Below are 14,219 nucleotides of genomic sequence, written 5' to 3' on the forward strand. Positions count from 1 at the left end.
CCAGCTTTCCTCAAGATCAAAGCCAAATTCCAAGGAGAAATTCCCACCCAGTCTTCCCTTCCTTGTACCTCATTTTCCACTCCCCACAATCCAAACCTTCACCACTCAGGAGTTCAGGCTCTTTCGCCCAGGTTTCACTGGACACCTTAAACAAACTCCTCTGTTCCTCCCACCCTTTCTCAGAAGACCCAACCTGTCAGCTAATTACAGGAGGTTATTCCCCGTGGGAGTGGGAGCTGCTGAAGAAACTCTTTCCTCAAAACACATAGCCTCACGACCTGACTCCCGTTCCTATATTTTACGAAGAGAAGCACTTCTCTGAGTAAGGCACAGTGGCCTCCAGAAGTCCTTATTTAATATGGTGGCTCTGGGGCGGCTTCTCAAAGTGTGGTCCACAGACCTCAGAACCATTCCACGGGCATGTCAAAATGCAGGCTCGTCGGCTTCCTCCACACCGCGGAATCTGACGCTCTGCACGATAAGCCTGGGAACCTACATTTTAATACATCCCAAAAAACATTAGTGGATGGTGCTATTCCGACTCCAGAATTTTTATTTGGGAATATTTATATGGGAGGGCACTAGGAGTAGCAAATTTGTTGGAAGGGGAAAGCAGAAGATTTGGCTTGAAAGCAAACTTAGGTGTGAACATGTTGCGGAAGGCTGGTGGGGGTGCTTTGCTGGTCCCCAGCCAGGCACTCTGCTCAGGCCCTTTTTATGCTCGAGAAGATTTAGATCCCTGGATTCTAATGGAAAGGGTACTGTATTAGGAGCCAGACATCCTGAGTTGCAGCCCCTCCTCCACTCTGTGACCTTGAGCCAGTTCCAAGCTTCTCTAGCTTCAACTGCTTGTCTGTCAAGGGCAAGTTTGGTGATGCTTCATCTGGCTGAGGCTGGACCATGTGATCAGTTGGTGTCCCCAAGGCCTGCAATTTTGAAGGTCAGCCATTCTCAACACCCTGGTTTCTTAGATGGCCAGCAAGAGAACAGAAATGAAGAAAAGCAGGTGAATTGGGGTGTGGAATCCTTAAACTTACAGACCCAAAATACCCAGGACAAAACCGAAAACTCATTCTAAACTTGAAGGCCTCAGGTTCCACGGTCTCATGTTTTTCCATGAGGGACTGTGTTGTATGAGGATTGTGTCGGGGCAGTGGAGTGGCAACTTCAATTATAACGTTTCACTTTGCAGAGAAAGGACTATGGAACTTTTTTTTTTCTAATTAAGAGAGAGAGAGAGAATGGAAGAAAGCAACCCAGAGCAGAGCTGGGCAAATCAGGCACTCCATTTTTTTGAAATAATGGTGCAGACCGGTTGTTAAGGATTCTTTATGCCACTGGCCCCAAGACAGACATTTGTTAAATAGAGGGGCTGCCGCCATACTTTTCTCATTGTTGAAATTAAATTCTGAAAAAGTCTTATAATGCAAATCCCGCAAAAGACAATTCAGGTCAACTGCCCTAAAAATTATTCATGGCTTATGAATTTCTAGGGGAGATAAGCTACACATATATATATAATAAATATACACACACATATAATAAAGCATGTCCTATGAGTGTGCGTGTGTGAAAACTTGTAATAGCAGAGCTTCCTGTGAGTTCAAGTTTCTGTGGAAGGCAAAGCTCTAATTCACTTTTGAACAGAGACCATTCCTTTGTTCTGGGGAGCTCTCTTGATCAGGCCCTTGAGATATGCAAATGTGAAGCCTAGACCCTCCAGAAATGAAGATGTTGAGGAAAAAGCTGTACGATAACGAGAGGCTGTCTTTGCCTGGTGTGAGCAGAATTGCATATCCTCCTCCGCTAAGGGGCTCTTGGTCTGGGGCGCTTGTCAGACTCACCAGGGGAGCTTTCAAAATATATACGATTTCTAAGCCCCCAGCTCCAGATACACTGGTTTATGAGGTCTGCCGTGGGGTGAGGCTCAAGCAGACATAGTGAAAGCTCCCCAGAAGTTAGAGATGCCCTCGAAAGCTATGGCTCACAGACCAATATACCTTTCTGCTTCTGTGTGTGTGTGCGTGTTCTTCTTTCCGGCAACTATTCATGAGAGAAACAACCTCGGGCCCCCCAAAGTAGTCAGAGGATGGAGGAGAGACAACAAGAGGGACTGGCCTGCACTGGTGTAGCCCAGGTAGGCTGAGTTGTAAATATTCCCATTATGTTGGGTTTTTCAAGACTGACAAACTCTAACTGTGGGAAATGTACAAATTCATTGGATTTCAAAAGTCTCAGCCACTGAAGGCCACAAAGTCACCCAGGGAGAAAGAGGTGGGGTACCCCTGAAAAGAGAGGACACAACTGCTGTCAGCCATCCTGTGACGGTGATTCCTGGGACAGGAAATGAGAACTGAGGAACGCGGAGGTTAGGATATAGGAAGTGGGGCGACTCCTTGCTTTCTCTGCGCCTCCTGGTAATACCAGCTGCTGGTTTTAACATTCTGCTATGAGCCAGCTTTGAGTACATTATTTCTAATACAACATCTCTATCATGTAGATCCTTGGCTTAATTGGGCCAGAAAGGAGGAGAAAGAAACAATGAAAATTATTCATCTTTGTGTCTCTTGCACTCATAGATCTGATTTGCCTTTCAACAGTCCATAAAAATAGCAGAAAAAATAAAGTTGCTCTCCATGAAATGTTATGATGCTGAATCACTCTCCCAGCTCTTCAATCTAGGAAACAGGCTGCACTTGGCAGCAGATATGAATTCCATGCATTCAAAAGCCTTTCACATGCTCGCCTGCGCACCTTGCTCTGATTTAACAAATTGGCATCCTGACATATATCAGTCTATTGTGCCAGGCTCAGTTTTACTTCTGAGCTTTTAAGCGTGCTGCTCCCTCTGCCAAGAACACTGTTCTGTGCCCACCTGCTTGATCCCCGGCTTACAGGCACACGTTTCCCTGGGGCCTCCTATTCGTCCCTGGTTATGGATTGGAGCTCCTTTGCTCCAGAAAGTCATCCTCGGCATCCCCATGAATCACCCCAGAGACCAAGCGATGTGAGCCTGCTTTGTGCTTCATATCACTCTCTGCTTCCCATCGTAGTTTTCACCACACCGTATTGTGGTTGTTTGATGTCTTGTCTAGATTCCTGTCTAGACTGTCCAGGTGGGAGACACTCCGTAAATGGTAGCTCGTGTTTTTGGGGGATGGTCAACACATGATCTTTTTTGAAACGCTGGAGGACTCCTGTTCCTGTTTAGTCCTGGCAACAATTGCTGATGAGAGCATAAACTTTGTTCTACCAAATGAAGAGCCAGCCATGTGTGCCCTCCTTGCCAGCTCTCAAGACTAAGTCCACCCAGACCGTCCCCTAAGCAGTAGGTTTGGTTACCAAGGAGTTGGCTGTGTATTTATTCAGATTCTTTCCACCAAAGCTTAACAGCCAAATGCATACCAGTTTGAAGGGAAAGGGGGTATATTTTGCCCATTGGAGACAAGAAACAGGGATGCAACCTGCCAGAACCTTCTCTCTACCTCTTGTCATTCTGCCAGGCTTGTCTCCATGATGGCAGACGTGGCTACAGGAACTCCAGCATCTCATCTTTACAGTTGGCATACAAGAGAAGGAGAATCCTCCCATCAATGTAATGAGAAGAGTCCTTAGAAGGATCATGATTGGTGCAGCTTGGCTTATCTGCCCATTCTTTGACCAATCACTGAGGCCAGGGGAATTGAGTGCCACAACTGGCCATCCTGCGTCACATTCCTACTCTGTGTTTAGGAAGTAGGGTCTGTTCTAGAAATGGAGAGAGGAGAATGGAATGTGCTGGACAAGCAAAAAACAGATATCTTCCATACTGCCATACCAAACAGTGGCACATCCCATCTGGCTGTCATCCTGGTTTGCCATCAGTCCTTCTTGCAGCAAAACCTTCACACCACCCTTATGAAGAGCCATCACCCTAATCACAGGATGTCTCAGGAGCCCCTACTACCTGCTGACCCTCCAGAGTAAATTAGCATGCTGTATTCACTGGGCCTTTTCATGGCATTCTGGACTTTAATTTGGAGACGGGTATGCCCCTGATGAAAGAAAAAGAAGATATTTGATATCACATACATTCATTACTCAATACTAGAATAATGTTATGAGCCAGACAGACACACAGTTTCTGCATGAGTCCCATTTCTAAACACCAGCTTATAGCTCAAGAGGAGAAAGCTCTGTTAAAAATCAAACTAAATGTATGCCTTTAGGAACACTGCCTTTCGGGGTCATAGAGGATTACATCTCAAGGACACTTTAGTCATTCTCTAAGGCTTGATTCCCCGCCTGTAGCTCAAGAACCATTTGGACACAATGTCGTATCTGAAGCCTGAATAAATTACGTCTCATATGGATATTTTTCCAAATGCACACAGGTATGCTCATAATTAATAAAATAAGGAATTATTTAACAGCTTTCCTGACTTTAATATCTAAGATTACTAGATACCAAAGTATAGCTACTGTCATATAATTGTCTGAGAATTATTTGAACTTTAAAAAAGCTCTGACAGGTCAACTCCTGAGTATAAACCCAAGAGAAATGAGTGCTTATGTCTAACAAAAGACATGCACAAGAATGTTCATAGAAGCTTTTTCATAAAAGGCCCCAAACTGGAAATAACCCAAATGGCCATCAACAGGAGAATGGAGAAATAAAATGTGTTATATAATGGAACACTACACTGCAATGAAAAAAACTAGTTACTGCTACTCTCAAAAACATGGGTGAATCTCAAAAACACAATGTTGAGTGAAAGAAGACAGGCACAAAAGGTACATCGTGTATGATTCCTTCTGTATAGTTTAAGAACAGACAACCCTCATCTATGCTGGTACAGGCCAGATGGTTATCTTTGGCAGAGGGTGAGGGCAATGTGTTGGCCCAGGGATGTGGAGGGAGACACGTTATAACAGAACCTTCAGAGACGTTGGAATGTTTTATGTCTTGATCTGAGCGGTAGTCTCAGATGTATACATATACAAAAATTCATCAAATTGTGTGCTTAAGATTTGTGTACATCTCTGTATTGTTATAATGACCACCACAAAAAAAAAGTCAGGATACAAGAACAATTGGGAACTCGTTCATTTTAAAACTAAAAATTAAATTTTCCTTAAATTCAAAAAAACAACAATCTGATCTTCCAAGAGGACTTGACCAAGATCATACATTCGGTAGAAGAACAAAGAACATCCCTCAGGTCTCCTGATCCCCAGGTCAGAGCTGTTTCTATTATGCTACACCGAGGTTCTCCATCAATGTTATACACAGTGGGGACACAAGTTCTCTTCCAACATGGGCAGCATGGGTGACTTCTTGGTTCTTATAGTCATCCTTAAACCTGGACACTGTATATGGCATAAGAATCTAGGGGCATCCTTGATGACTTAGAGGTAGTGTAGTTTGATGAAGGAGTTCTGGATGGTGAATCTAGGCATCTTGATCATATTGGCCTCCTTAGTGCCCCAGGGCCTTTGCACTTGCTGTTCCCTCTATCTGGAATGCTCTTCCTCCATATATGTCTTGTCCCTTTATTTCACTTCTTATTTTACTTCTTAGAGAAACAATTCCTGACCTCCTTATCAAATGTGGCACTTCCTCCCCTCCTTCACTCCCTATCTCCATATTCTGGCTTTCTTCCTGGTAGTTATCGCCACCTGACATTACATTGTTCGTTATTGTCTCCATGGCAATATGACAAATGTAAGCTCCACGAGGGCATGGATTTTGTGTTGAATAAGCCTATTTTCTCATCTCCTAGAACAGTGCCTGATAAATAGGAATCAATAAGCTTTTATGGAATGAGTGAATGATCTTTGCTTTTTCTCTCACTTGCTGTGTGATCTTAGACAAGTCACGTCACCTCAATGGATGTCAGTCTTCTCCATAAATGGGGAGTGGGGGTGGATAGGGAGGGGTTTAGAGGAGATTATGTGCACGGTTCTTTGCAATTCTAACATATAATTCTAAATGCCAGCATTTAGAATTGCTCTCTCCGTGAGGTGCCTTGGTCTCCTTTGAATAGCAATATTCTGATTATGAATCATCTCAATGGGAAAGTACAAAGAAAGACGTGTGTGTGTGTGTGTGTGTATGTATGTGTGTGTGTGTAAATGAAGCTGAAAGATAAGCCAGGGTCCCGAAACCCTGGTGTCAGGCTACCTGCCCCCCAAATATCAGGTGTCCTGCTCGCGGTGGCTGTTATCTGTCAGCCTGAGAACTCAGCCCCAGGGAGCAGGAGCTGTGCCGCTCTTCAGCTCAGAGGCTTTGCAGCTTAGAATGTGACTAAGGATGAACGTGGTTATGGCAGACCTCTGAGGAGACTGTCGTAACCAACAACCAAACCATCTTTGCTGGGATTGCGGGGGTGAGTGGAGGCCTAAGGTGAGGTGAGGGCGGGGCGGGGAGTAGGGGGCGGTGGTGCATGGTTTTCAGTGTGCTTGGAAGTGGTGGATGGATGCAGTGTGGGGAAACCCTCTGAGGACCCTGGAGGCCACTAAACTTAGACCTTGTAAACAGAGATCCCCCTGGTAACGTGAAGCAGAGAGGTAGACACTGAGACATGCCAAGTGCACTTACCAGAGTTAAATCGGAAACAGCTCCAGAAAGCAGTGGGCTATGGAGCAACCAGGCAGGATATCAAGAACCAGGGAGAGTGAGAAGACAGATACTGGACTCTCCTGTTTGCTTAAATCTTTCAGTCATATCATCTCACGTAACACTCCAACAACCACGCCAGGCAGTTAATTTTCACTCATTTAAAGATGAAGCACTTCAGGTTCTGAGATACAGAGCGACTTCCTTAAAGTCAAACTGCAAAGCCAAAGCCAAAACCTAGGCCTTGTGACTTCTAATTCATTTTCTTTCCAGCACACCACAGCAATATTTTGTGTGCACATTACTCGTGATTCAGGAAAGCACACGGGAGAGGGCCCTCAGATGACCGAATTAAAGAAGATGTCTTCAATTCTGTCTGTCTCCATTGCCAGGGTCTACCCCTTCCACTAGCCCAACCATGTGGCCCCAGTCAGGGCTGCCATGTTCTTGCCTGACTCCACCCCATGTCTGGAGATTGGGTCTGGCACAGGCACCTGCCTTGGGAGGCCTTCCCAGCACCTTCCCTCAGGACCACAATTGGTTGGTCCATGACAACAGAATGACCTCATCACTGTGACTGCAAGTCAGACAAATCCATACGAGATGCCCAAATCAAAAAGTAAGATATCCTTCGTATTTCCTAAAAAGATGGCTGATCGAATTCAGCATCTGTTTCTCTAAGTGAAAGAAGCTAGTCGCAAAGACCATATATTATATGATTCCATTTATATGAAATTTTCAGAAAACGCAAATTTATAGAGACAGAAAGTAGACTAGGTTGGTTAGGGTTGGGGGAATGGGGAGAATAGCCAAAGGGTATAAGCTTTCTTTCTTTTTTTTTTTTTTTGAGAAAGATTAGCCCTGAATTATCATCTGCCGCCAATCCTCCTCTTTTTTTGCTGAGGAAGGCTGGCCCTGAGCTAACATCCGTGCCTATCTTCCTCTACTTTATATGTGGGACACCTACCACAGGATGGTTTGCCAAGTGGTGCCATGTCCACACCCAGGATCCAAACCAGTGAACCCTGGGCCACCAAAGTGGAACGTGTGCACTTAACTGCTGTGCCACTGGGGCCAGCCCCAAGGTTTCTTTTTGAGGTGATGAAAATGCCCTAAAATTGACTGGGGTGATGCTTGCACATATCTATGAATATACTAAAAGTCATTGAATGGTACACTTTAAATGTGTGAATTGTATTGTATGTGGATCAGATCTCAATAAAGCTGTTAAAAACACCCATTCTTGATTTTTAAAATCTCTTAATAAAATAGGTGGCATAATTTCTTAACGTTACATCTACCTCAAATCATCATCAACAGTATACAGTTTCCTTAAATTAAGAATAAGTTAAGAATATGTTTGTTTTCCACTTGAAATGTTGTTCTAAGCTTTCCAGCTAAGCAATGACAAATATTTGAAAAGGGAATAATTATAATTTCAAATATATGACTTATACCTGGACAAAGTAGGATAAACTTAAATCTGGAACATTAATTAGTTAATCTGGAAAGAATAAAAGCATCCATCAAATTCAAATCTCTTTTAAGTTAAATTAAAAAAAAAAACGTTTAACTAGCATAGGCTCCCATCAGTTTCAAAGTTGGATGGAAAAAAGACATTTTCAGACACTAAAATCAGACGAGTGCAAATTCAACCAAGGGACGACTAGAATAGGACTCGTAGATTTTGTGAGCAGGCGGAGACTCGAGTATTTGGATAAACTGCATCCAGCTGGTGGTCTGTATGAACGACGCTTCTTTTTTAAGTTTTGAAGTCATGTCATAGAAACCAAAAAAGATAACCTCAACATGACTGTGGTGTCTCTGAGAAGAAATTCACTGGATGTCTGCAGCTCCGGGCCTCACATCCAGCCTTAATTTCTATTTTTAAGTAATTCCAGTTAACTGAGATAGCACCATATCTCACCTGATTTAAGACACTATTGTTTTATGTATCACGAAAGATTAATTGCTGCCGATTAAGGTGCCAGTAATTCTAAGACACATCCCAATGTCAGAGATATTAAAATGTGAAGGAAAAAAAGCGCATCTTAGAATAGATGAGGTTTCCTTAGTGAGTGAGTGTCTTTTAACCCTGGGAAAATTTAGAATTAAATATTCTGAGCTCTCTGGAATTCTACTAATATTCCCTAGTGAGTACCAGATCTGGGAAGATTTAAAATTAAGCATTAAAAATGTTAAGGGGATCAAAACCATGGTATTAATACTTTGGTGTTTAGAAAGACTCTATACATTTTTGATATCCTATATGTTTATAATATTGAAGAGAATTTGTTCTATTAAGAATGACAGCCTTGGGGCTGGCCCAGTGGTGCACCAGTTAAGTTCACATGTTCTGCTTCGGTGGCCCAGGGTTTGCCGGTTCAGATCCCAGGTGTGGACCTACACACTACTTGTCAAGCCATGCTGTTGCAGGTGTCCCACATACAAAGTGGAGGAAGATGGGCATGTATGTTAGTTCAGGGCCGGCCTTCCTCAGCAAAAAGAGGAGGATTGGCAGTAGATGTTAGCTCAGGGCTAATCTTCCTCAAAAAAAAAAAAAGTGATAGCCTTGTAACTCCAGTTTAAAATAACTAAGTTATTTTGAATAACTAAGTTAGACTTACGATACTGTGTTGAAATCCTACCAAGTTCATGCACAGTATTGGAAGACCTAAGAGAAGTTTAGCTTTTCCTTATTTATAAGATTGATTTATTCCATTTACAAGAGTTATTTAAGTCTTCAGGAAGATTTGTTTATTTGTTCAAGCAATTAAAATTCTTAAGAAGAAAATCAAATATATTAAATTGATAAATAATGTTTGAACTATTGAAACAGTTTAATTAACTGAGTTTTTAAACAGACCAAACAACATTTAAACATTCCTGAAGAGGTGATTGTTAACACCTGCTAGATTTACAAATAGAATTAAAAGGTCTGTAAGAACTAGAGCCATAATAAATTGAAAACAACTTGTTTGAACCAAAAGTAAACTTCTGAAGTCTTTTCTGCAAATAAAACCCACTCTCAGTGTTACCAAAAGCTTGCACTAACAGTCCAGAGGGGAGCATGACCCCAATAAGCCAATCAGAGAACTTGCCTAGAATTTTTCAAACCAGAGCTGGGAAAGAGTCTCTCTGGTGGTGAAAGCTTGGGTGAGAGTCCAGGGTCTTGCAAGCTGCCTGCAGTCATGTCTTGGACTATGAAGCTGATGAGCAGAGAGAAATAGAGGCAAGACCCGGAGAAAGAGCAAGAGTGAGGGTGAGAGCAAGGGCAGAAGCAAAGAGGAGAGAGAGAGAACGTGTCTGGTAGCAGTCAAGTCCTGGCTTCAGTTTCTCAGGTCCAGCTGCACTTGACTTCCTGCAGTCAGGCTATTCAACTCTTCCTTCAATTACATGAGACACCTCAACATCTTTCCAACAAAATCTCTTCTTTGGACTACTTTGATTTGGATTTCTGCCTCTGGCAATGTAAATATTTCAATATTACTGGGTAAATTCAGGTAAGAATTTGACAAATTCTCGTAAGAGCTGTATAGTGGGAAAACCCCAGCTCAAAGAGGTGGAGTTGTGTCATAGCAAGTCGTTAATATTGAATAGCCTTGGGAAATTCTTCAATAAGAAAGCTTGTAACAATAGAAAGAATAAACAAATGGGACTTCATCAGACTAAAGAGGTTCTTCAAGGCAAGGGAAAACAGGATTGAAACAAAAAAACAGCCCACTAACTGGGAAAAAATATTTACAAGTTATTTATCTGACAAAGGGTTAATCTCCATAATATATAAAGAACTCACACAGCTCAACAACAAAAAATCAAACAACCCAATCAAAAAATGGGCAGGAGACATGAACAGACATTTCTCCAAAGAAGATATACGGATGGCCAATAGATGCATGAAAAGATGCTCATCATCACTAATCATCAGGGAAATGCAAATCAAAACTACACTAAGATATCACCTTACACCTGTTAGAATGGCAAAAATGTCCAAAACCAAGAGTGACAGATGTTGGAGAGGCTGTGGAGAAAAAGGAACCCTCATACACTGTTGGTGGGAATGCAAACTAGTGCAGCCAGTATGGAAAACAGTATAGAGATTTCTCAAAAAGTTAAAAATAGAAATACCTTATGACCCAGACATCCCACTACTGGGTGTCTATCCTAAGAACCTGAAATCAGCAATTCCAAAAGTCCCATGCACCCCTATGTTCATCGCAGCATCACTCACAATAGTGAAGTCATGGAACCAACCTAAGTGCCCAGCAACTGATGATTGGATAAAGAAGACATGGTATATATATATATATACAATGGAATACTACTCAGCCATAAAAAAGGGCAAAGTCGTCCCATTCACAACAACATGGATAGACCTTGAGGGTATTATGTTGAGTGAAATAAGCCAGACAGAGAAAGACGAACTCTGTATGACTCCACTCATAGGTGGTAGTTAACATATAGACAAAGAGAACTGATCGGTGGTTACCAGAGGAAAGGGGGGGTAGGGGGAGGGCACTAAGGGTGAAGTGGTGTACCTACAACATGACTAATAATAATGTACAACTGTAATTTCACAAGGTTGTTAACTATCATAATCTTAATAAAAAAGAAGAAAGAAAACTTGTACTTAAGCTGCTTGCCATTTATGGAATATTAAATTTACACAATACACAGAAATTAACTCATAAACATAAATGTAAGAGCTAAAACTATAAAATCCTTAGAAGAAAACATAGGAGTAAATCTTTGTGACCTTGAGTTAGGAAATAGTTTCTTTGGTGTGACACTAAAAGCACAAGCAACAAGGGAGTGATGTTCACAACGTGGCAGAGTGAGCTGTTCCCTTTGTCTCTCCCCCTCTGAATTACAACTAAGCAGACATTCATTGACCAACAGAAGATACTCACACAGCACAGCTTGATGCCTGAGAGACCCATGCGGCTATCCATCTGAAAGTGGATGGTCTGGGTGCCTGAGAAGCAGTGGAGACCAGTGAGTGCTCCCCTACTCTTCTCCGGCAGCAGCAAACAAGTTCATGGGCTCTCTCACAGCAGCCAGTGCTTCTCCAAGAGGAGGTAGGGACAGCCCAGCCTGTAGACAAACCCTATTGCAGCCCACAGGATCATGCTGCTGTGGCTCTGCTAGTGGGAACGTGCCTCACTGCAACTGTAAGAATAGGCAGCAGCAGCCCTATGCCTACATGTGAACACTTTCCTGGTGTGTGGCAGCACCCACAATGCTGCCATGGCTTCATCAAAGGGAACGTGCCTCTGCGTGACTGTAAGAGGAGGTGGCAGCAGTCCTGCACATGTGTGCAAATGCTATCCCAGCCTGCAGGAGTGCCCACCACACCTGCACAACTTCCGGTAGATGAGGTAGGATCAGAAACACAGCTCCTGCTTCCCCTCAATGGTAGCAGGTGGAATCTGAGACTGGATGCTACCACAAAGGCACCCACAAAGGATTAGTTCATCAAACACCATGAAAAACTTCAATGACGATTCAGAGCAGAAAGAAAACAACAAGTCTCCAGAAACCAACTCTGAAGTCACAGAAATTTACAATCTAAATGACAGAGAATTCAAAATAGCTGTCATAAAGCAACTCAATGAGCTATAAGAAAACTCAAAGACAGTTCAGTGAGCTCAGGAATAAAGTTAATGAACAGAAGGACTACTTCACCAAAGAGATTAAAACTATAGAGAAAAAAACAACCAAGCAGAAATTCTGGATATGAAGAACACAATTAATGAGATACAAAATAATCCAGAATCCTTAAAAAATAGAGCTGACTTTATGGAGGAAAGAATTAGTGATTTGGAGAATAGAAATATAGAAACATTCTGGGTGGAAAAGGAGAAAGAAATAAAATTTTTTTTAAATGAAGGAATTCTTCGAGAAATATCTGACTCAGTTGGGAAAAACTCCATGAGAAATACAGGTATTCCAGAGTGAGAAGAGTGGGAGAAAAGAGCAGAGAGCTTGTTCAAAGGAATTAGAGCTGAGAACTTCCCAAACCTGGGAAAGGAAGTAGACTTACAAATACATGAAGCCAATCGAACTCATAATTACATTAATGCAAAAAGACCTTCTCCAAGGCATATAATAGTAAAACTGGCAAAAGTCAACAACAAAGAAAAAATATTAAGGGCAGCAAAGCAGAAGAGAATAATCTAGAAAGGAACCCCTATTGGGGTTTCAGTGAATTTCTCAGAATAAACCTTACAGGTTAGGAGAGAATGGAATGATATATTCAAAATACTGACGACCTAAACTTTCAACCAAGGATACTCTATCCAGGGGCCAGCCCAGGGGCATAGTGGTGAAGTTCACTTTCTTGGCTTTGATGACCCAGGGTTTGCGGGTTCAGATCCCAGGCACAGACCTGTACACCACTCATCAAGCCATGCTGTAGTAGCATCCCACATACAAAATAGAGGAAGATTGGCACAGATGTTAGCTCAGGGACAATTTCCCTCAGGCAAAAAGAGGAAGATTAGCAAAAGATGTTAACTGAGGGTCAATCTTCCTCACCAAAAAAAAACAAACAAACAAACAAAAACTCTATCCAGTGAAACTATCCTTCAGATATGTGGAGAAACAAAAGCTTTTCCAGATGAACAAAAGCTGAGGGAGTTCATCGCCACTAGACCTCCCTTACAAGAAATGATAGAGGAAGCCCCCCTACCTAAAACAAAAAGGCAAAGGTCTACAAAGTTTTGAGCAAGGAGATAAATAGACAAAATCAGAAAACTGCAGCTCTCTATCAGAACAGGTTAGCAAACAATTATACATAAAAGATAAAGGGAAGGAAAGTATCAAAGATAATGATAAACACTTCAATTTAGTCACAAACTCACAACACAGAAGAGAATAATTTGTGACAACAATAACTCAGAAGGAGAAGAGGAAAGGAATGGAACCTGCTTAGGGTAATGGAGATAAGAGGGTATCGGGAAATGGATTATGTCATCTATGAGATCTCTTATACAAAACTCATGGTAACAACTAAACAAAAAGTTAGACCAGAGCCACAATTCACAAATAAGAGAAAACTGAGAAAATCACCACAGAAAATCACGAAACTGAAAAGGCAGTCAGAAATACAAGGGAAGAGAAACAATGAAAACACAGAACAACCAGAAAACTTGAGATAAAATGTCAGTATTAAGCCCTCATATGTCAATAATCACTCTAAATGTAAATGGATTGAATTCTCCAATCAAAAGACACAGAGTAGCTGGATGGATTCAAAAACAAGACCTAAGAATATGCTGCCTCCAAGAGGCACATCTCAGCTCTAAATACAAACACAGGCTCAGAGAGAAGGGATAGAAGATGATACTCCAAGCAAATGGCAAACAGAAGAAAGCAAGTGTTGTCATACTTATATCAGACAAAGTTGACTTCAAGAAAAAAAAAGAAATGAGAAACAGAGAGAGGTAGTACATAATGATAAAAGGAACTTTCGACCAAGAAGACATCATATTTATGATATGCACTAACACAGGAGCACCAAAGTATATAAAGCAACTATTAACAGACCTAAAGGGAGAAATTAACAGCAACACAATAATAGTAGGAGACCCCATTTACATCAATGGATAGATCATCCAGA

Source organism: Equus przewalskii, chromosome 22 (genome assembly GCF_037783145.1).
Source record: "Equus przewalskii isolate Varuska chromosome 22, EquPr2, whole genome shotgun sequence".
NCBI lineage: Eukaryota > Metazoa > Chordata > Mammalia > Perissodactyla > Equidae > Equus > Equus przewalskii.